The following is a 25,222-nucleotide window of genomic DNA, read 5'->3' on the forward strand; positions in this document are numbered from 1 at the left end:
TTTCTAAAAAATGAATGATATAATGTCCATAATATGAGATTATTTTTCAGTGTTGTTAATTGTTCATTTAATGTACTTGTACAAAGACAAGAAGCTTACAATTTATATGATACTGATTCTTAGCAATGACTAGCTTAAACATGCATGCAGGAATTGGATTCAGTGTAAATTTGTGCTTCTATTTTGTCCATGAGCTACACAACAAACAGATAATCTGTGCAACTGAGGGATTGGTTTCTTTTCCTTCTATAGATCTTATTTTAGACTATTATAGTGAGATATTAAAATTCAGGTTTTGAGGTATTGGAATAAAACTGTTGCTAATTCAGTAGCTGAAAACTTATTTTTTTAAATTATCATCATCATCATCATCATCATTATTATTATTATGTTTGTATGGGTTTTTGCTTGCTTTGGTATTACAAATAATTATACAGATGCATACTTCTTAGATTGTTTATTTTTACATTGGTATTTGTGGAGGGAAGAGGTTATTTTAGGGTTTTTCGTGTCCAAATCCCTGTAAGTTCTCAAGTGTGCATTGAAGCCTTATTTTTAAAAACCTCTGTAGTTGCAGGCATCAGTGTAAATGTGTATTTTGTATGTTATATTGTTATGAAAAATAGCAATTGCTTATTTGGACTGCAATAATGTTCTGAGCTCGCAAGCTGCCTGAATGTCCCCAGGCACTAGTGAAGTGGGGACATCCCTGGATTTACCTTTCTTCCTTCTTTCCTACTCTTGACATCTGAATGCACCACAGATGTCAATGAACCGGCCCTCATTAGAGCCACAGAAAGATCAAGTGGTATGTTGTCCTGGTTTCAGCTGAGGTTAAACCATGACACACATGAAAATCCAGTCTTGAAGTCTGTGACAGAGCAAAGTACTGAACTCTGATAACATGGATCGCAACTTAGTGACTAAAAATTATACTGATAAAATGATGCTTGGTGAATAAGATCTGGAAAGGAATTTTATGTGAAGTGTAAACTAAACAAAGTTTCTATATTTTTAATAATTCATTTATTTCTAAGTATTTTCAAACCTCAGAGTTACCTGTATTATAGTTGGAACTTTCTTTTGTGAAAGGGGCAATTCAGGAAGCAAAACTCTCCAGGGGTGCTCTTAAAAAAAACCATGAAATTTTTTGTGTGTTTTTTTTTTCCCCCCAGCCTGTTTTTGGAAAAAAACCTGTTTCTTTCTTTTTTGGCATTGAATAAAGGAATTAAAAGAAAAGGGAAAAGAAAAAAAAAGGAAAAAAGCATGCCTTGGAGCAGCCACTGGGGAGAATATCATTTATATTTAAGATAATTGTGGAAGGTGGTAGAAGAGAGTTTTAAAAGATACGATGCTACTGCCTGTTTTCTCAGACTTCCTGCTGACTGCTGATGACAGCTGCTTCGTTGAGATTATTGGTTGTAGCTTTTATTGTAAGAGTTTTAAACCTATTTATAAATAATGAATGAACAAACCAAATGGTAGCATATCCGTATCTGTGCTTTGTTAACAAACAGGCTTACATGAGTATACTGACTTTCTACACTTAAAATACTTAAAGCCAATCCTTAATGAAACTCTGTGCAACAAATTGTTGTCTCCACATTGCATCTCTATACTCCTATGGGTGAGTTTTCAATGAGAAGATTTGCACGAAAACAAGGGGAAATAGGTGATGTGGCAAGAATCTCCAAATTCTTTCGGTAACGTTTTAAAAATAAGTTTCTTTGTCAAGTGAATTTCATTTTACTGCAAGTTGTGCTTGAACTGGAAATTTCTGTACTTTTTGGTTACATGGTGGAGACAAGAGCAACACATGGCCTCAAAAGAATCATGGTGCTACTTGGCTCTGGCAGCAATGCTGTCTTTGTATGTGGACTATTAAGTTACTTTTTTTCTTTGGCTTCACATATTTCTTTCCTTCTTTTGTATATGTTTGGGTCTTTGGTCTCACTTATTTGTGTAATTTTATACCTTCAGCTCATTCATGTTCTTTGTGGTTTTGTTCTTGTACTGCCACTTGACTGGTATAAGACTTAGATCTTTCCTACAGTTGAGTGAACCATGGTAAATCCTTTTTTTTGCAAATGTAAATTCCTGGGTATAATAATATTGTTTGCTTCAGTTACAAATCCATTGGATTCATAAAACGTGAACTCTTCATCGGCAATTAACCATGTTGGCTCACTGTAGGGTGCCTTTCTGTTAGTAGGCTGGGAAGAGTCTATTAGGATTAGATTTAGGTCTATTTTCTAAACGGTAACTAACTCTTTGCAGCTTATTTGTATTTTTAATTCCATGTCTCTGTTAAATGCATAGGATGCAATTAGCTGTGACTTTCTTCTTTTGCTTGCATTCTGAAAGGCATGTCACTCCCCTTTCTCCTTTCCTGCCCTGTCCCCCTAGTCCCCTCAAAAAGCACAAAACCACCCCAAACAAACTCTAAACTCCCAGGAAGATAAAAGGACTTTGGACTTGGGATGGATCTTAGAAAAACTTATTCTCAGTATCTTCTGTACCGAAGATACATGCAGTCACCTGTACTGTATCATCTCCTATTTGCCTACTGCTGCACAGTTTCACTGATGTAGAAATGTCTGATGGAGAAGAAATTCAAGATTGTTGTCTTTTTACTGCATTGAAAAATACCTAGACTTTTACAAAGCTTTCAGAAAATTATTTGCAGCCCATTTAGGAAGCTGCTGAGCTATCAATAGATAAGTCAGGCCTTTGCTTGTCTGTGAAATCCTTGAAAGTAAAGAATGTAAAAGGCTGAATTCTCTACTTGAATTTAACAGCTGCAGTTGTTACAGAGTGAGCAGTGAAAAAACTACTGCATATTTTTCTCCATATCTTTTTTGCTGAACTGATAATGAGGGCTGCTGAGGGCATATATTTTTGGTAATATAAAATGATAATTTTACTTTCAAGGTAACACACTGTTTTAGGGACCACTTTCTGATCTGAGCTTTCATTTGTTACTCTGCCACAAAAATAACAATATTTTCATCTTTTGAGACTTAAGGATAGATTAGATCTTGCCCTTCTACTTCTATGATTACTAATCAGGTCCTATATTCCCTGTGGTCCTGGAGGAAAGGGAGCATCTTCAACTCTGGGACTACAGGTTGTGCACATCCAGTGGTTAACCCCACAGTGGGGAAGGAAATGTGTGTGTAAGTGTGTGTTCACATAGGCCTGTATCTTACACATAGTTCCTCCTTCCCACTAGAAGGTCCTTGTCCAAACTTGAGAGCCTTATGTTGTGAGAAAGGGAAGCTTGAGGTTTTTGTTCTGCGTTCATCAAGTGCATACATTATTACTCATATCTAAGTATGAAAGGCATAAACAAACAGCTGAGTGCCAGGTGAAGCTTTCAAATGAATTCAGACTTATCCCAGATAGATTTAATGCCCATCTTTTAAGCTCTGTGGAGTAAGCCTTGCGCTCTGATGGGAAACCATAGAAGATTAAAGCTTTGGCCTAGACTGCAGTTTTAGCAGGGCACGATGAAGGCTGTTTCATCTGGCTACTGTTTTCTTATTTCAAGCAGTTCTCTAGATACTTTTCTGTGTAGAAGATGACTGTGATTTGTGTAGAGGTTGTGGCATGGAAATTATTTGTGTTTTGAATTTCTGGGTTTATCTGGAAAAAAATACTCTATTTCGGTATACCTTGAGATATGATCTCTCCAAAAGGAGGGCCAAGCAGGGAGTGTATGGTATTATGTATTTCCATAAAGTTTTTGACTTGGGTTAGGCAAGGGCTAAATATGCTTCAAGTTCTTCAAAGGGCAACTTTGGACCACTTGATTATCTTAACTGGTAAAGTACGACTGTGTGGTGACAGCTCTGAGATTTACAAAACTCTGTAAAAGAGCCTAGAATTGATACATAAGAACAAAGCATGGGAATGAAGTATATTGACCTCAGATTCTGCTTGGGGAGGTGTCTAGCTAGGTATTGTCAAGTGGTGTAGATTTAATTCCCATTAATCAAGGTAAAAAACACTGCTTAGAGGAAATAAACTGGAAGTCTTTAATCTTCTGGAAAAACACATCCTAAAATGGATGATTTAAAAAAACCTAACAAAATACTGTCTAGTGATCAAGTGGTCTGCAGGTTTTATTTTCAGCTTAGATTAAGTCAAATTTTCAAGAGAGGTTGCAGAACTTTCTGTTGTATCGTGCTATCTGCTACCATAAATTCTCAAATCCGATACAGAGGTGTGATGAAATCAACCCCAGTGTAAGTTCACTAAGTCACTTAGTAATTACTTTCATCTGTTCGCCTCTTTCTCCAGTCTCTTCCCTAGCTTTACATTTACTTTTAAACTTGCATGACTTAGCTAAGTTCAGTAAGCTTTTTCCTCCTCTTCTAAATTCCAGTTTTAATTCTGGTTTTCCTCTAGTTTGCTTCATTAGCTTTTTGGATGCTAGTTTGCTTTTCCATGGCCTGATGTTATTTCCCATTCCTTATTTTATATGATCTGAATTTTATTAGAAGATTGTTGTGCCTTCATTAGGCCCTAGGTTCTTCTCATGAGTGATTTCTCTTTGGCTATTGTGGTATTTACTGGGCTGATGGCTTCTTAAAGGTTCTGGACTTAGGTAACGTCTAGAGTTGACTTTGAGGTAGAGGTGCTAAAAACTATTTTGCCTTTCCCTTTCTCTCACCCAAAGCTAATAGTGAAGTGGGTGAAATGTGAAAGTGGAACTGTAAGCAACAAAACCCTCCCCATGGATTTTGCAGAATTCCAGAAAAAAAAGTAAGATCTTTTTAGTGGAAAACTGTTAAAGATTTGGAGTATCCTCCTAATTTGAACCTCTTGGAGTGAATGGAATAGTTTGAAGGATGGTATGTAGCAGATGTAGTATTTTACGTGTCACCTGGTTCTCAAGTACAGTCCTGACAATGGTGTGTTTAACCTGCTTCATAGTTGGTAATGTTAAATTAACCAACCATCACTGACATTACAATTTACATATATGTTTTGTGATGGTAAGATAAGGAAGGGCCTAGGGCTATAGTAAAAGTTGATACTACTCTGATTTTTTGCTCTGAGATGCCCTTCAACTGTAGGGTTACTTCCATTAATGTGTAGAAATCTGTTGGTATCTTTTTGTGCTCTGCTGATGGACCTCTTAGTCATGTTTGTTCTCGTATCTTTGCTAGTTTTTATTCTTTGTTTTTGCATCCTCCCCTGCTTTCCTTGCTGCTGTTTTTTTCCTAGCTGTAAAATATTTAATGATTCTTAAAGTTCAGGGCAACTTTGATTGACATAGTCAATGTAGAGCACTAACAAAGTTCAGAGGAGTTTGGGAAGGGTAAAGAAAAGACTGTGTGGGTGAATGGTTTTCTGTTACAGTTGATGACACTCCCACGGAGAAAATAATTTAAAAGATACACTATCAGCTCTTTTTAGATATTAGAAGTGATCAGGTGTTTTGGAACACCTTTGGTGTTGGAAGCATGGGGGAGGAGGGGTGTTCTGCACCAGTTGCTTCTTCCCTTTTTCTGTATAAAGATAATGTAATGCCAGCTCTTGCCTTCTGGGTTTGTGGTCAATGGGAGAAGATGGTAATGTTCCCTTCACACAGAAGCCCTCAAAGTACTGTTATCATTCAGTGGTTTTGATTAGTATTTCAGTGTCTATTCCCTTCTGTTTTTACTTTTTTAAGTATGAGTGAGAGTAACATGGACTTTGAGAAATAACACTGATTATTTAAAGAATCACGCATGATAAAATATCTCTTTCTGGGAATTTGTGTTCCAGTAGATTAGCATTATTGATCATTCTCTCTTCACGTACTCTACAGATGATTTTAGAAATCTGAAGCTATTATTCTTTTCTTGTCTGATGTAATTACCAGTACAAGGAATAATCTAATTAGAAGACAACAAGGATGCATTCTAATTGTTCTAATAAATTATGTTAATGCTTTATGGTTGCAGTCAGGTTTAGTAAGAAATCATTTTGCAAAGTGACAGCTTGTCTTACAGTGCTAGCAAATATAACTTCAGTGTTCTCTGACTGAAGCTTACTAGTAGTAGATTTGAAATCTTGTATTAGAGGGTTTGGGCTGTGCATTGCAGAGTATTAAAAATCTTTTCCCATCTAATATTGGTAGTGCCAGTAAACTGTTCTCTGTTTAGTTCTCAGGGAAATCAGGTGACTTGCTAACTTCTCCTATGCAGTTCTTAAATACCGTGGTAGGACAAGAAACAGTCATTCAAGCAATTAGACCATTTCTGAAAGATGTAGCACTAAAATATTTAATGCTAGCCTAGCCTATCCAATGAATCTTTTCCAAGATATGTAACTATATCTGGGACAAAGTGCACTTGGATAGTGTGCAGGTGTTTAATCTCTGTTTAACTGTTTCTCGTCCTTTTCATGGCTTGGAGCTACTCTAGTCTGCTCTGCCGGACTGTAGAGTTGAGTCTCTGTAATAACCACGTGCACGCTTCTGATGCCTGTGGAAAACTGTCCGTGGCCCCTCATCTGCCTCATGATTGGGACGGCATTACTGAACACATGACTGTACATTATTCCCATGCAAGGGTCACAAAGTGCCTGCAGACCTGCCACACTGTAGGTAATTAACCCAGGACTGAGTTCTTTGCTTAAAATTAATAAGATCATGCTTATGGCAACATGAGAATGATCCGTACACATTAGAACCACGTGAAACAGAGCAATTGGTAGTGGGGATGGGGTTTGGGGAAGATGATGACAAATGGATTTTAAGTATGTTCTACTCAACTCCTCATACTAGAAATTTCTCTCCGCTGCATACCACCCTTTCATCTGTCTGATGATGTTTTCAATTGATTTCCTTTTGCTGAAAAAAATATTTCTGTCCACTTAAATCTAATAGGTGATCTCTTTCTCCCCAGAAAGAGATAGACTACTCGGCTCTCACTAAACTGATCTCTGCATTCACTCTAAATTAGATGAAGTACTGAAGGTGGCACTACTTTTTTGTAGTATTATGTCTCCAGGTCAGAGATGAGTGCCTGCATGATCTATGATTAGTAGCATTAATGGCCTATTTTACTTGTAATTGTTGGTAACAAAAGGTAACAAGAACTCAGACTATTAATAAATGCTTTATGATATAATTTAGAAACCTTTCCCCTAGACTTTACTTCTGCTCTTCTGGTATTCTTTTTAAATACACAAGGTACAGGTAGAATTATTTCAGCCATGCCTGAGCTGCTTATGCTTAGTAAATATGCAATAAATAGTTCTGAGTGAGGTGCTGCCAACCTGAGAAGGTCTGGCTTGCCTTTACTGGATTTGTGCGAAATTGAGGGAGACGCAGAAGGGATCGGTAAGGGTGATCAGTAGACAGAATACAAGAAGACTTTAAGACTGCTTAACTTCTCTCCGAACACTCTGTGTTCAAAGCTTAGACTTTACAGTTTGAAGGCCTGCCCTGACTAATCAAAAAAACAAATTTATTTAAACAGACTTTTGAAAGTTAGAATGATGGTAAGATGGGGAAAGTTTGAAGGCAGTGAGTCAAATTAGAAATTGTAGTTATCCTACACCAGATTAGTTCCATACATTAGCTATGAGATGCTGTTACATATAGGAGGGATGTAAAACGGCAGCAATTTAAATACTGAAGTAGAAACAGTAGTGGTGAAAGATACATCCATCCTTCTGATGGCTAGATGAAATTGCGTTGGGCTACTCTCTGTTTCTATAAGCGGTGTGGCACCCTGGTAGTCTTTCTAACTGTGTATATGAAGACATACCTTGACCTTCATTTGCTGAATCTAAAATTCAAATGCTCATTGCAGTGTGCAACTGCATTAGAAGTATTTAGACATATTAAACGATTCAGTATGGTAGCTTTGGAGAATCTAATTTTCATGTGGGGAATTATTTTTATAATCTGGCAAAAAGCCAAAATGTGAATTTTACATTGGCTGCTTTTTTGGTAAAGTTTATGTTGCATGGGATTTGCTTTATTGTTATTCCAAACTCAAAGCATGGACCTGTTACGTAGTTCATAAATGTTTAACTAATGTTACAGATTTTTAATGCACATACATATATTAATCTGTCTACTCTGTTCTGAACTTCTCTTTTGCATACAGGGTACTGTGAGCTCTGATGGAGCAATTCTTGTATCGACACAGTTTTGAATCATGATTTTATTTGTGATTTGTACCTAACTGCCTCTGTAGTGCCGTTATGGCTTATAACATAATTATGTATGTACAGCATTTAAAAATACATACATGGTGGATATGGTACCTGCAAGATACCTGTGGTGTATTCAATTTGTCAGTAACTTTTTTTGTCATTGTCTTCTGTTGCTGCTGTGAAAATTCATAAAAAAGAATAATTTCCCTTGAAATATTTTGGTTTATTTCCAATAATGAAGCAGGCTTTTGATAACCTTTACTAATATTTGTTCTGAAGTACTAAAAATTCACAAACTTCAGAAGAAAATGTTATCTAGGCTGCATATTCACCTATCAAGAAATAGTATTGACTAGTTGAGTTGGGTGAAGTTTCTTCTAGGATTGAAGCAAATTCTGTGTATGGCTGCCAGTGCGTCACTGCCTCAGGCTCCTTGGGTGGATGAACATAGGTTCTAACAATGGTTCTGAGGGAAAGCTGCAGAGAGCTGCTGGTAAAAGAACTTTCACCTTTGTTCATATTTTCTACCTAACCTTGAGAACCTCAGATGTCATTCTTTTATTGTATTCCTTTTGGACAAATCTGTGCTGCTTGGAAGTTAACAGAAGCTTTGCCACTGATTCTAGGAGATGTGCAATTCATTGCTGTGTATGGTTTAGTTCATGAATTTAGATTGCACAACACTAGTTTTTCTGCTCTTTTTTTTTTTTTCCAATTATAAGGGGAATATGGAAAAAATAGCTTAACTCTGCATAAGGCAGCTATCAATCAGAAGTTTTTTGCAGGCTTGCAGGGAGGTGATCAGTGCTACCACATGCTGCCAACAACCTATTGTAAATCCTTTATAGGTTCTTAGAAAGCTACTGCATAATTAACCTTTGCTTGAAATTATTCTCTTAATCAGAGAAGAAACCTCCCCAGATAAGCATGAAAAATGTAATGGGTATTTCTAGATGCTTCTTTCCTGAATATTTTATGGCTTATTCCTAAGTGAAATTGAAAACCATCAGGGCAGCTGCAGCCTGCTCTGGGAGGGAACTGTTCAGTATATTTGAGACCTTGGCATTTCTGTACAGCCTTAAATTTTTATATACAGGCCAAAAGTGTGTTTGCTACTTCATAGTGTGTAGCAAAATACAGTCTGAAATCTTTGGTGTAGCCAAGACATGCTCTTATCTAAAGAAGCATTTATTCAGGAAAAAAAATGCATGAAAGTCAAAATCCATTAGGTAGTTCCAGGAATGGGGTTAGAGTAGTGGATGTGGGACCACATGCTCATGTAAGGTATATGTTTGTGAGGTTATCAACTCAAGTTATTAATTGGACACTTCACTAGTAGCCTTTGGGCAAATACTTGTTGAAACATTTGGTCTTGTTGAGCTTAACCTTGTTCTTTTCAGCCGATTCTAATCTCAGTTTCTCTTCCGGTGAATGCAAACCATCAGCACCTTCAGATGTCTTTAATACATGGCTCTGGACTTACTGGAAATCATCCTAAGTACAGGAGACAGTGACTTGTTGAAGTTTTTGTCTTTTTTGGTTAGGATTCTGAGCATTAGTCTTGTTTAAAATTCACATTTCTCTCTGTTAGCTGACGTATAGCAGGTACTTTTTGTCTTACTGAGCTAGACTCAGCAGGACTCCTGGGAGCTATAGGTTCAAAGTTCAGCCTGCAAAGTTATGGGTGGGAAGCTGTTTCCTGCATTGACTGCACATGGTCAGGGATGTGTTGTGTGGGGTTTTTAGGTTGTCTTTGGTGGTGGTGCTTTTTGTCTTTTTCTAAAAAAGGTGTATAAAGATGGCCAGAGAATAGATAGAGGAACTATTTTAAAGAAGGTAAATGGAATTCCAGGCCTTTGACATGAGAAGCAAGGCACACCCCCAAAACTGGGGGTTGATGAGAAAACAGGGTATGGATATGTCTCAAGGTGATGAATCTTTAATAGTTTTTTATTTTAGTTTGGTTTACTGTGTTCCCTGGCTATTGGGCTTGCAGCAAATATGGGGATAAAAGTAGGTATTGTCTCCTTTAGTTATCTGTCTCCTTTTTGGAGAAAATGTTCTTCCCCAAGTACAATCTCCTTGTAAATGCTGCAGTTTGATATCCTGTCTATTAGGAAAATAATCGTCTGGGAAGTGCGAGCTAAGTCCTTCCTTACTATAAACGAGGAAAGCCGAATGTTTTCACAGGCCAAGCTTTAAATCATTCTCAAATGAAAAGTATAAATGCAGTGAGCTTTTTTTGTGTAGTTGTCTTTTCTTTACAGAAACATGTGAAATGCAAGAGTCTTAGATTAAAATTAAAAATAGCTGTGCTATCAGGGCAAGGATCAGACCAGTTCACTGTCCTTCTAATTTGCAGTGACAAGGTTTGCAAATTTGCTCTGTTCTTGTTCAGTATTTATGCACTGTTCAGCAGAAGCCAAGTACCTTAAACAATGCACTGTTGAATACTGGAGCAACTCCCAAATTTGTCTTCAACAATTTTCAAGAGATCTTTATCATCTCATGAAAGACTTTGAAAAATGCTGGGGAAAAAAGGTAATACTGGAAAAACCCTTAAGGCAGAAAACACTCTTTGCTTTTGGCCTACAGATCCCTCCAAGTCCTAAGTTCTGGACACAGACTGTCTTCTAAAACATAAGTGTTTTGATATTCCCTTCCCTTTAATATTCTGACATACCCTTAAACACTTAGTTCCAAAAGTTGTTGTATTATCTTCAAGAATCAGAATTTTAGGATGGTTTCATAATGACCACATTGTCATCATGCTATAAAAAGACCTATCTTAAAGCATGACAATAAACTATTATGAAGTTTTTCCAAAGGGTTTTGAAATTTCTGTATCTCCCAGCTTTCCTAAATTTTACCCAGGTGTCTGATAAACACAACATTTCAAGTAGTGTACTAGACTTGGCAGACACTAAATTCAGCAGAATGTAAATTACATTCAATGTGTTTAGATATCCTCTTGGCATTTTTCTCCTTCTGTAGACTCAGCACACTTTGTTACCCCAGTGAGTCCTATTTAGTAGTAGGCTAATACAGTAGTATTCAACTGCACGAGATACTGTTTAAAAAATCCAAGCAGCTTGCTAGAAACTTTTGATATTACAAAAATTACATGCCACTTACATTTTTTTAATGATTTTTCTCACTTGATTTTGTATTATAGTTGTGTTTTTAATGCCACCAAACTGTGGCAGTGGCTATTAAATAAAGTATCCATCCTAAAGCCTGCTCTAGCAGAAGCTGCTCTTAAATGACTTTTATTAGCAGCTGCCACTTTAAGGCTTATGCATAAGGTTTTTTTAAAAAATAAGACTTTTAGATTTCAAACAACTGCTCTGTGTTTTCAACTTGTCTAAGCTCATCTCACTTCCACACAATGGTAGAACTTTATAAATACTTGAATTTCTGAATGTATTTTCATTTTTCACGTTAGATATCATAGGTTTGACAAGCCACATTCTCATAAGTTGAATTACTGTAGCACTGAGTAATCGAGCTGCAAACCAAGACCCACTTTGAGAGCTGCCTTACAGACCTACAGGGGGAAAAAGTTCTCTGATCCAGAGACCTTACGGCTGGAAACAATCAGTACAGACAAATAGGTGGGAGTACAGAAGCACAGAAATAAGGTGTTGGTTGGCATGCTGGGCTGTCGTCTTAAATGTCCAAACCCTTATCTGCTGCTAAGGTTTTTGTAGGTATAACACATAGGCAAAATGAACTTACAAGAAATTGAAGAGGGTTTTTTTTTTTTAGAGCTATTAAGCAGCTCTCATCCCTGAATTGCACTGTATTGCTTGGATACTCTGCAGCTAATTCTCTCCTTTAATGACTTGTGGACATCACCTGAACAGAAATGAAGGTTAAATCCTGTCTGACTAGCTTAACTAACGCAGGCCCATTAGCTGTCACAGGTGTCTATGATTAGCCTTTGGTTTAGCAATTACGGAAAAGTGTTAAATACTCCCATTTGACTTCACAGAGTAAGAGCAGTTCCAAGTGTTGTCTGATTACTGGTATTTCACTAGAAGAATCTAGTTTTGCATATCTTCATAAAAAAAGCTGTGACTAACAGATGAGTAAAGCATACAGTAAAACTGCCTCTGTAAGTAGTCTTTGATTTTTCTCAGAGCAAGCTACAGTTGTCAGCCTTTTCTCAAGGAATGAAACCCTGAAACCCTGTGGCTAAATTTAAACCTTAAACCTTCTAGCTGACATCTTTGCTGTGCATATAGGTGATGGACTGAATAAATGTCCTAGATGGGTTTGATAGTTATGTTTGCTCCCTCCTCACAGTTTGGAAAGTCTGACTGGGGCGGGGATAGGGTTATGTTGTAGGTACTGGCAGTATTTTGGTTGAGATTTTTGATGCAAGATGTAATATTGAATTAGTGACAAGTTCAAAAGACTGCAATCCATTATGAAGTACTTCATAAATCAGTAAAAAAAATTTTTTTCTATGGCAGGTAGCATGACAGACTTTCAGGATAGCTTTTAGCCTTTAGGCTCCTGTCTCATGCTTCTGTACAGGTTTCTCAGTGTTGTGGAGCTTCTTGCTAGGACTTAATAAAATTCATTCTTGCTGGGACTTAATAAAATAGGAGGCACCAATGCCAGTATTAATGAAAATCTGTCCACATTGAAATTCAGATATCCCAGATATGGAATATATCTTACTATAAATCACTGGCAGGAGTATAAATCTTAATGTTAGGGATGTGTCCAAGGATGAAAATATAGACATTAATTTTTAAAATCTACAATACTTTGAACAAACAAATCCTCCTTGTTACTGAATTTTTTTAAACGATAGAGTGTGATTAGACCCATTATGTGTATGTGCTTACACAACAGCTTATAAATATATATGAAACCCTTCCTAGAGAAGATACAGTCTTTATTCCGGTTGTCTTAGTAACTTGCTGAGATGACAAATTTAGGACCCGCCCCCCAGCCATACAGCCTGATAAATGAATGTCTCCTCCTCTGTTCAACATTGCAAAGGCCAAATCCATCTAAAAACTTCCTGATAGATATATAAAATTTATACTTTCTGCTTTGATTTTTCTGTACTTTTTCTTTGAGTCCTTTTCATCCTCAGAGACACGGTAATTAATGATAATTACTAATTTATTGCTTTAGGTTACAATGAAAAACCCACCAAAATAATCAAATTTCTTGCTGTTCTTGTTTAAAAGGCTATCCTGGGTTCTACCCTGTAAACCTGAGCCTATAGTTTTGGATTTTAAATCCTCTGTTCTTGATTCCAAAGAATCAAAATGGTGGGCCTTGAAGCCACGCCACAGAATAAAAATCCATGAAACTGAAAACCGATGGAGTTTTAATATAATGAGTTGAAATGCTGTCTGTAACCTTTGACAGTTAAATATCTTCCATGCATCTCTCTACTTTAAATAATAAATTTTAAATAATGTTTCTGAGACATATGCTGAGGAACAAATGTCTGTGATGTCAAAGAAGGTCAAATAACCGAAGCGTTAGTATAGTTCTAAAACGTACCTGAAATTTGTTCAAGTATAAAGCTTCTTAATTAGTAGATGGCTAGGATTTTTGTTAATGTTTGTCTCTGTCAGTATCTTCATAGTGTTGGCTTGAAAACTAGTGGTTATACACGCTCTGTGGATATAAATGTGTGTATATATTTCATATCTAAGTTGGCCTCTGAAGTTGCCTTAATGTTTTCAAATTGCTTAGTTGGAAAAACATGGGGAATGTTTTTTTGTGGGGTAAAGAATAGAAGGTTTTTAATGGGATTAATAAGGAAGACAAAATATTTTGGTGTTTCCTTTTATGTGATGAGGAGGATTTTTTTTTAATTAAGATTTCTTTTAACAGCTTGGATTCTATAATTATAATGGCTTTTGTAAAAGCATTATTGAATCAGCTAGCCATGAATGGGGAAAAATAGAAGGCAAACTATTAATTTCTGGAACACCAGTGAAAGCAGTCACGGATGTTTCATAGCTAAAGTGAAGCTGGTCTGAATGCTTGTGGCAGTGCATTTTATCCTTCCATGTTCTATCAGCTGGAGGCTGTAAGTTTTGTAACAAAGGTAGGCTTTGCTGTCACTTGAAACAGTGAAGAATGTGCACGGTAATCTCTCTAGAGGCCTGGCACCCTGTAAAACGATCCACTTCTGTTTGAATGGCTTTATTAGATGTCCCCTTCTAGTTGAGAAAAAGAGAACCAGCATTTATCTTCCTTCCCTTTTTCTTGGCAATGGTGAATACTAAAAGCTACACGTGACGCAGCGTTGGTCCCTAGTGTTGGGCCACGGAGACTTTTCAGGGCAGGGCATATGGACTACTCTATGTTCATAGAATGTTTAGGACAGGAGGATCCATTCTTGCTTGATACTTAGCCAACGGTACAGTAAACTGCTTAAATTATCAAAAAGTAAAAGTAGGAGTCAAAAACGAGCAAAAAATTGCTCTAACTGTTAATGTTTTCAAAGGTAAAGTTGAAGATGGGTTCCTGAAGAAACCTCTCAGTCTCTAGGAGTTTGTCCCAGTGTTTTGACCTTCCTTTGAGGATTGCTACTGGAATGACTGGTTATTGCTGCTTCTCTCCAGGCTTGGCTTCCCAGAATTTTTAGTTATTAAAATTAAATTATACATTAATTAGTTTATTTTTATTTTTCCTTGGAGGTACTTTCATTATTTCCTCAATCTCAGGAAAATTTTTTTTTAGTGCAGATCCTGGTTTAGACATGGTGCCCAGAAACTGCTGAAACTTGTCAGCTGAGTATGTTGCTCTGACAGTGTTCCCAGTAGCTGATACTAAGCAGTCCCAAGTGGTCTTTCAAGGCATTTTTGGTTAGGTCTCCAAACCCAAACTCTGGGTGTCAACTCTGACATCTGCCAGTTCTAGTCCAGGTACTAGTACTAGAGTGAACATCCTAGGGTGGTCATTAGCAGCCAGGCGTACCTTTAAGGAGTCCTCATATTTTGAACTACCGTGTCCCCACCAACCAGAATTTTTACTTTCTTCAAGCCTTTTTTTTCCCATATTGTTAACTTTTTGTAATACCTAATGCTGTGCACATTGTTGGTAACTTCTTTTTTACATTTGAAAAAGGTTCTTTGGAAGAATACAAAACAAATGGAGTATGAATTTCTCCATTCTTCTGATTCAACAACAGTTGATCCCTAACACTGCAGTTACATTTCTGGAACAAAATATTTCCTCTTTATAGATGCTTACGTTACTTTTATGAAACCAAAAGAGTTTTACTGGATGACAGTAAATCATATTGATGGCAACAGTAGAGAAGTTACTGATGAGGAAATGACTGCCCCACAAAATGTGCACCTGGATAGAGGGATTTAATAGAACCAACGATCTACTACTTCAAGCACTTTCCAGTCTTGTTAAATGCTCTGTAGACTGACAAAATGCCACATTAGGTTAATTCTGTTCATGGTGGCTTTGTACATATGCTTAGAGAAATCTTCATGTCACTAATTTACAGTAACAGTGTGAATTGTTGCATATGCTTCTCTCCTAAACACCAGCATATTTCTTACCCCAGGCTCTTATTTCCTAATAACTCATTATCAAGTCACATTTGGAAAAAGGACTGCTGAATTCCTTAGCTAGAATGCAGTCATAGGTTTGGCCTTACTCATGACCTTCACCAAATAATAAGAGGCAGCTGCGTACCTCTTGTGCATGACAGGAATATTTAATCTCCATTCTCCTACAATACACTAGTGTAATTGAGAGTGAAATGCATAGGGTCATATTGTCCGTTTCTTGCACACTGCAAAATTACTGTAATCATCCTCCACACTTGAGCGATATGGTATGGATTTATTTCTTATCCTTGGAGTTAAAATACTTGTGTAGCTAAAATAGGTCCTAACAAGGAGCTCCTAACACTGTACAAAAATAAGAAATACCTTTGCTTTTCTGTTCTCTTCAGACAATGCATTGGTTTACTGTATAGTAGTGGGAATTTAATGTCATTTATGTAACCCTTTCAAAAGATTGATTAGCTCTAGCTGTGCTATCTGTAAGGATAAAGTTGTGACTTATTCTAAAGAGCAGATCTAATTAAAACTCAGAATTCATAGTCTTTGGGCTGAGGCTTAAAAGAAGACCTGAACGAAAAGATGTAATGTTGAAGCTTCTGGCCAAAGAAACATTGTTTGTCAAGATTTTGCTTTATGGCAAATTTTATGTTTAGTGGTTATCCTGAAAGACATGGTATTGATGGTAATGCTTTCCAATTATGATACTATTTACTAAATAGACATTTTGGCAACCGGTACTTTAACAGGTAGCTGATAACTGATACTCTAAATGTTAATGATTATTGAAATTTTTTGGTCTGATAGTTTTACAGCAGATGTACTGTAAAGCAATGTACACTTTTGTTACTATCTGGCAAAAAAACCCCCCAACAAAGTCAAATAGATATTGAGTCCCCCTGAGACTGAACTGTTCTATTCTGAGGAGTTCAGTTAAGATTCCCATGGAGAATACACCTCTTTCCACACAACGAGCGCTTATGGATTAATTTCTCCATTAAATAATTTTGTGACCCTCTCTATTAAAGACCTCTAATTTGTGTTTTCTTCTTTCAGGTAAAGATTGAGTAATACATAGAAGAGGCCTCCTGCAACCTCCTGATGTAAGTGTGTATTTCTCATATGAACATACTGCTCTGTTCACTGAGACATGAGAACAACCAGTGATTTCTTCACATGTTCCTGATAGCAATGAACAAAGAAATAAATTCCAAAATCCAAACTGCTAACGTATTGTCACAGGGTGGGTATGTGACATGTATTCAAACACCTTGGGGTGAAAAAAACCCACCCCAAAACAGGTAAATCATGTAACAGGAACCACCATGAGTCTCTAAATCTACATGCCTTGTGTTTGAAGTGGGAGCACAATCTTGTGCATCAGAACATCTTAGAAAGGAACAGAAGGATTACAGTAGATGCAGTAATGCGAAACAGCTTTAGGTACTCAGGGCACAAGCTGTATATAAGGCTCTTTGTTTGAATAAGAGATTAGGCTGGAGAGTCCAAACCCCCTGCAGACACAGCTGGGGTGAGGGTTATTTTGTGGTGTGTTATACAGGTTACTCCTCTGTATCTCTTGCAAAAATGTTTTAATATGATCACAACAGCAGATTTCATGAAGCCAAGAGTCTTGGCATTGGTAAATAGAGTACCCAACTGTACACCCTAACTTCTGAAGAGAGATTGACTTTCTGCTGAAATCTGTTGAGATATGCTCAAATACAAACCTTCTCTTGCTCTCTTCTGCTTTCCTGCCTGTAGCCTTCTGCATCTTCTAATTCTTTACCAGGCTAATGATATTTAATGGGGAGATGAACTGTGCAGCTGATGTGCCTATGTGAATTCTAAAATTAAAGTTTAGTCAAGCCAGAGTATCTCCAGACACTGACGCCTTCGATCTTTTCTATTCCAAATGCATGTGGCAATAACGGGACCCCAAGTGGTCATGCTAGTGAGCTGGTAACTTACTAGTCATTCCCCGAAGAAATTATGTAGTGAAATCAAGACCTTTCAGTACTGAACCGTTAGTTTTTCAGGACGAAAGACCTCACTGGTTTTAAAGCTAAAAGAAAAATCTTACCATAAAACTATCTTCATTTCTTACAAGGAGCTACCATGATACTTGTGATTTGGGAAGCAAAGAAGGTTCTTACATTTGTGGTTCATTGGTCTTGCTAAGGTGCCCCTCTTTGATAGGACTGTGGGTTTCTTTTGGTAAATTGCAGTGGAGTAAAATGGAAATGATTCAAGAAAGCATGAAATAGAGTATGTGGCAGTACAATTTATTGAATTATCAAAGCCTTGGGTATATCATCAGTTAAACATCTATGGTCTCAGCTATTGGGGGCAGGGAGGAAGTATGCTATGTTTCCACTCTGTAAATAAATTTCTTGGCTAATACAGAAATGATCTAGTCAAAGAGGAGTCTCCCTTGTTTTGTCATTTCTTGAGTATTTTTCAGGCTCCAAATTCCTAAGAATTTAGGTTGTTTAGCAAAACAAACAAATAAAAACAAAACCCAAAACCTTATGTCCTCAAAAACAGGAATGACCATTGCAAACAGTGGAAATAATCTTGTTTGTTTGTTTGTTTTTCCCTAAAAAACAGAACAGACTGAAATTTAAACAAAGTTTCAGGTTAGATAAGAAAAACAGCAAGGGTAGTTAAGCATGCAAATGGATCAGAAACTCAATAATCTTCCCATTATGAATACGAATAGGTTAGGACAAAACTTCTGTCAGGCTACCTTGCAGCTCTTAGGTTCTTTGATCATCTTGGGTGAGTAAAACAGCCAGTACAGGAATGACCTGGGCTTATTCTGCTGTGGGGTGAAAATATGAACTAGATAATATCCAGGGATACTTATTTGCCCTTTGACTCACTGTGTGGCATAAAATGAACATGCTGCAGGAGAGTGAGATATTGAACTTCTCCTCTGCCATTTGTATTTTTATGAAGATGAAGAATTATCATTAGTCAGTTTAAGAATAAACCCATTATTAAATGTGTAATGTGAAAGGAAAAAGGGTTCATCTGAAAATCAATGGATGCATTTTGATTAATTGTTAAGCATTATGTAAAAAATAGTTTTGAAATTGCTAATTGTGCAGTAGTTTAGCTGTGGAATGAGCAACTTAAGCAATTGATGTATTGGCAGACACATACCTAGTTGAAGCAGTTCTAAATTATTCACTCTGATAACCAGCATCTATCACATATGTTGATATTATTTCCTTTTCCCTTGTATAAAGCTGTAGATGGTTGTTATTATCTCTTCTTGGAAGTAACTATTGCTTTGTGGTCATGGGGAGAAGTTGCTTTTTCATTTTGTGCTTTGAGGAATTTCTACTTCCTTAACTGTGACTGAGAATATTTTTCTTTTTTAAACAGGTCACTTGCAAAAGAGAAACAAAATTTGAAGTTGAACTCCCTTCCTTTTCCATAAAACTTTTTTTCTTCTGGTTTTCCTCCCATAATCTATGCTTTACTCTAGAGAAATGAGGTCTTGTCCAGTGGAGGGATACTCAAAGTTGACTAAATAGCGGGAGACATTTTCATTTTAGTGAGAGAGAGGAACAAATAGATGTGTCTTCCCTAATCCCAGCTTTAGAATTACAGTGAGAAAGAGGCAGACACTAGAGACTGAGTCTGTTAGATCTAGCTTGCTCCCTAAAGGAGGTAAAAAGAGATGAGTGCTGAGAATAGTGTGGCTGTTATTCTCCCCTCCAATGTATTTTTTTTTTGTCTGGGGTGTTTTTTTGCCCCCTTCCTGTGGAAATGGGCTGGAAGGCAATACAAGTACTACTTGCACATGTTTTCACTAGCTGCAACAAGGCAACGCTGATAACTGTTAGTTCTTTACTTATACTGGAGATGTGCAAGGGTCAGGTGCCTCTCTGTAAGATGAGCAGCAGCCGATTGCCAGGGAGCATCCGTATTGTCTTGCCTAAAATATACAGCAAATTCCAGATAGCCAAGTATATTGGTTTTAGTCTCTATTTTGAATGTGTGGATATGATTGATTGTTCAAATGCAGTGGCCTAAAGTTACTAATCTATTGAAATTATTCTCTTCAACTGTCTTGATCCTCAAAGTACTCTTGACAGATATGAAATGTGCTATTCCTTATCTTATAAGCATATCACCTCTAGGGTACATCTGGAATAGGTATGTAAGATAATATTCTTTTCAATTTAAATAAATTCTAAAATTTTTTACCAAACTCCTAATATTTGTTTTTTAAAGTCTGAAAATTGTGATTGTATCATTTTGGATCTTTGCAGGATAGTGTACATAATGTGCTGCTTTTGAAACAAAGAAGTAATACATGAACATTAGAGATTTTAATACACATGATATATTTGACATCAGTTTAGTGAATCAGATAAGAGATGCTTGTGACTATGCTTGCTGAGAATAAACCAGCTGGTATTTATTTGAGAAGTATTCAGAAAACACCCTCTTCTTAATGATGCATTGCATGATCTGGCATCTGGTAAACTAATATAATGTCATCTTTACAGTGAAAATCATCGCAAATCAGTGAAGATTTTAAGAACCATTCAACTTCATGCTTTCTAAAATACACTAATTATGGTAAAAATCGTTCTTATTAGCAACATTATTGAATGATGGTAACCCAAAACCATCTCATAGCAGAATCTGTTAGCACAGACAATAATAATGTTAATTCCAGAAGTTGTTTCCCTCTTAAGCAAGCAGGTGGCTGTGGTTAATAGAGTTGTTCTCTCTATTGCATGCGGTAGGATACAGTGGAGTTAGTTTTTAATGGAATCCTGTAATTTAAAATATTTTATTGATCCCTTCACTGAAGAACTGAGCATCTGGAGCCATCTTGACTTGATTATATTTGTTTCAGTGAGACTTCTTACGGTGAGAGTTACTTTTCTCTTTGGAAACTGTGTATGTGTGCCGTTGAATGTGTAACAAAGACGATGTCAAGCTCCTTTTGAGCCTTTTGGAGGATACATTCCAAATGTAGCTTGGACTTCCTCAGAGCCTTGCCTGTATTATGACAGTTTCCCTTTCCTATTCTGCAGTTAGTCAGAACTTAAAAAGTAGTATTCAGCTGTTCTTGATACTTCATAGACTTGGTAAAAATATTTTTCTGACTTTTAAAGATGTGGGATTCAGGGTGAAGTCCAGATAACACAAGAAAAAAAATAAAGTGTTTTAATATACAACTTCAGTATATTTGTGATGAGTAGCCACTTAAGGTTATATGTTTGATTTAAAAAACCCAAATTATTGAATCAAAACTTGTTAAAGCGGAAGAATCATTAAAAAAAGAAATGAAGGCTCTGAATTAGATGGGACAAGATTTATTCCCTCACTGAAATGAGCAAGTTCAGGCAATAACATTTGGAAATGGAATCTCTAAGACCCATTTCAACTGTCAGGATCTTCTCGTTGGATCCTTCAGTTTAGTCTGGTGGCAATTTTCTCTTTTAGTGGACTTATGAGGCAGTAGATAGGGATGTAATGCTGGTGATTTTTAAGACGAATGGATGCAAAGCCTATTTTTGAAAAGGCCAGACATCTCTCTCTCCCTCTTTCTCTATTTGCACAATAACTGTCTTTCAAATGCTTGTCACCTTTTAAAGTTTATATCACTTGTTGCAAAGGTTGTCATAGTGGTTTATTTGCCATCGTAACTATTCTGTGTAAAGCATTTCTTCCAACATTCTCTTTGAAGATGACCTTTCCTTAGCTTAAGTTCATGCCCTTTGTTATATTTGACACAAGCTCCTATAGCCTTATAAACCATACCTTTTGTTCTTTTACAAAATTCTTGTGTAACTTGACAGGATCTGCTGTTAATTTCCTTTTTCCAAAATAATTTCCTCATTTTAAGGTTTTAAAAAATTATTATTATTATTATTATTATTATTATTATTATTATTATTATTATTATTATTATTATTATTATTATCCTAGATCTTCCAGTACCTGCATGATTGAGTGGTATCTTTGTATCTTTATTTTTGCATACTTCTCATAAAACAGTGATTGGAAATCTGAGCGTTGTTCCACATGTGCTCTGAGTCTCATATATATGCAATAGATGATGTTCCTCTGACTTGCAACATGTTCATACATGAAACCATTCAAAATTGTATAAATATCTGTTGCATTTGAACCCACAGTTCCATAGGATTAAATTTTCAGTATTTTTCATGGTAGCTTTTACTCAGAAGATGTTTCTGTATAATTGTCAGCTAAAGAAATGACCCCATTTATGGGCATAATCTGCACTAGAAAAAGTCAGTTACATACCAAAAGCAATCTAGCTTTTTTTATCAGCTGAATTGCTGTACAAATTCATCTACCTGCTTTAAAAGTATCCACACAGAATGGTAATTTGTCAAGGTAAATCTGTGTGAATTTTCTCTCAACTTTGCAGTAATTGGTTTAAGCTATTTTTTGTCCCGTTGGAATGAATTTACCATAGGAAGAGAACAAAAAATGTTCAAATTCTTTGATAGAACTGTCGCTGAACATCTTTTTAATGATCTTAAATTGTCTTTTATATTTGAGGGCCCAGTTACTTCTTGCAACAAGGGGTCTTGCCCATAATAATACATTCATAGGAATAAGATGTATGGTGTCCCTTGTCCCTTTATGGTTAATACTTTCTGTAATATCAGAATTGTTTATCAAGTTACTCGGAATTACTTTTCTCTTTTGAGTATCTTGGATACCTTTTAATGAAAATATTTATTTTTTCCTTTTTTTTTTTTTTACAAAGCTAAGCTGCCTGGAGTCTTGAGAAGGTTGTGTTCTGTAGTATAAGCTAAAACTGATGTGATTCTGATTAAGTACATACTTTATTGTAGGATGTAAGTCATCTGATGCTCACTGGTTACTTGAACACTTAAGTAATCATCTTAATAGTACTGTTAGCACTTACCCACAGTTTGTTAGTTGTAGTGTATCTTCTGTGCCTAGTACTCCTTTTACGTGCCTCAGAATTCTGTTTGTATCTATACAACTTCATTGTTTATCTTCTGAAATCAACTCAAACTGTAAAATTTTCTTGTTTTGGATGGTGCCTTGCTGCAGGGCTCATTGCAAGCATCTGTTGATTTCTTTTGCCTTTCTGTAAGGGAAGGTACCAATTTAATAATTACCACATAAAATTCAGTTTTGCACTGCTCAGTATGATACAAAACAGGCTTTCTAAGGAAACTCTCCTAAAGGTTGATTAGACAATCATGTTTTCTTTAGAATTCTGTAATTTTTAAAATTAACTGTATGGAAGGATTATGAACTTTATTATAAATGATGTTGAAGCTTTTCATAGAACAGTGTTGTTAATGTCTGTGACACATGCTGGTTTTGTCTTTATTAAATACTGTAGGATATTATCAGGAGGATTATTCTTGTGGTGCAACATAAGCTGTAATTCTTCGGTGCTTTTTAGTGAGCAATCCTTCTGTTTTAAAATATTATTTCTTGTTTTTAGTTATACAGAAGTGCTTTGGCTATTTCTCATGCCCCATCAATAGCCAGTCCTGTGCATCAGCATTGCTTGCGACAAAACATCAAGTGAATGGCATGGATACTGGGAATGCAGAAGTACCGTTAGTAAAATGGCTTCAGCATTGAACCATGTTGTTAGTTTGTATTTATATGGTGCTGGATTTTACTTAGATGGTTTGAGCAAGCCTTGTCTGCCTAACCTTGTCCTTGAAGAAGGTACTTTATTTCAGTGTCCATTGTTTTGACTATATATTTGAGTTCTGTGCCATCCATGAATGTGAAGTTGAACATACAATTTAATTATACAGATTTATCCAAAAGGGAGGCAATCATGTGTTTTACTTTGTAAGTGACTTTCTAATGCAACATTGGATCCCATATCACTGTAACATTCTAATTTTGCAAAGGAAAGGGTCCACCACAGTGTACTGTGGTGAAAAAGCAGCAGTATGTAGGAGTTAGTAATGACTCCTTTATGTAAAGAGACAGTGATATAAACAAATGTATAAGGAAAGAATGTCCATGTTAAATAATACAGTGTTTTTAAGGATTCTTTCTGAAGATGATGAAGAAAATCCGGAGTCCAAAAGTTTATTTACACATACACATGTGCACACACACAAAACTGAAGGTTAATTCTTAGATCTTGCCTTCATCTGTGGCATGCATTTGTGCTGTTAGGCACGGTAAAATCCAGTGCGGGTTCTTCTGTGTAGGGATGAATAAGACATTCTTGTGATAAGGGTCTGAAGAGGGAAAGCCCAAGCTGTACTGGAACTTTGATTTATATGAGGGAGAAAATAAAAGATCGTGTGAAAAGTCTCCCTAAGATTCTGTTGTTTGTTTTCCACTATATTATAATCTCCACTTACTTTGACTAAAACGTCTTAGTTTTGCCTTATGAAAACAAAAATGTTTTCTAACTGTGTTAACATTAAGCAAACGTCACTTTCTAAGTCTTAGACCGTACTTACCTCAAATCTGATATCCCTCACATGGATCATTTTTCTGCGTTTGCTTGCAAATTGCTGGCAGTACCTTTCTGAACAGAGCAGGCTGTGAATACAAATTATTAATAAACCAGAAACATACAGTTCCAAGACAAGCAGTTTTTAAAAATCACATTAGGTATACTTAATGCCTAACTGACCTTTTCTGCTGTTTCTTAAATCTCTTAAAAATTCATCTAATTTCAAAGCCAGAGTATTAGCCCATTTATATGTAAATTGTCTTTAATTCATGCATTGATTTGAAAGACTAATCCAAAAAATCCTCTACCACAGGTGACCTTTTTGACACTGTACTTCTGGGAAGACTGTAAAGTGGTTTCTTATGACCTCACATCCACCTGTAGCATAACATATGCCTACTTTCAGTCCGTATAAATCAGTCGTAAGAGAGTGGTTTTCAACCAACATTGAATTATTAACACTATAACTGTCTTGGTTACAGTTATAGTTAAAATAGGTCCTATTTAAACCAATGATTATTTTCTGTTGGCATTCTTGTTTATTTTAGATGTTAAACACAAGTGAGATATTCACTGATTGTGCCCTTGAATAATAAATAGTAGTATAATCTAGCTCTAAAATGACAGTCTCCAAAGATTGTAAGTTTCAAAAAAAATTCCATATTGATTATTTGCCAAAAATGCATGTCACCATAAGAGCTGCTGGAACAGAAGCCATGCTAAAGCTGGCTTTTACTATTTCCTATAGTAAAGATGAAACACTTTGCAGAAGAGAGTTTACAAAACTGGGATTATTATGTATTAGGGATTACAAATTTATGTTTTCATCCATCCAGGAAACAACTCTTGATCTACATCTGCTGCAGTGTATGTTTCACTGCAGAGAATGCAGGGTCACCTGGCTTGATGGCCAGCCTATTATTTATTATTTTCTCACCATGGCAGGTTATTACTGGGAGGCTCTATAATAATTCTGTTGAATTACGGATGTTGTTTATTGTTAATATATAATGTTGAAGAA

Source organism: Phaethon aethereus, assembly GCF_964289735.1.
Source record: "Phaethon aethereus genome assembly, chromosome: 11".
Classification (NCBI taxonomy): domain Eukaryota; kingdom Metazoa; phylum Chordata; class Aves; order Phaethontiformes; family Phaethontidae; genus Phaethon; species Phaethon aethereus.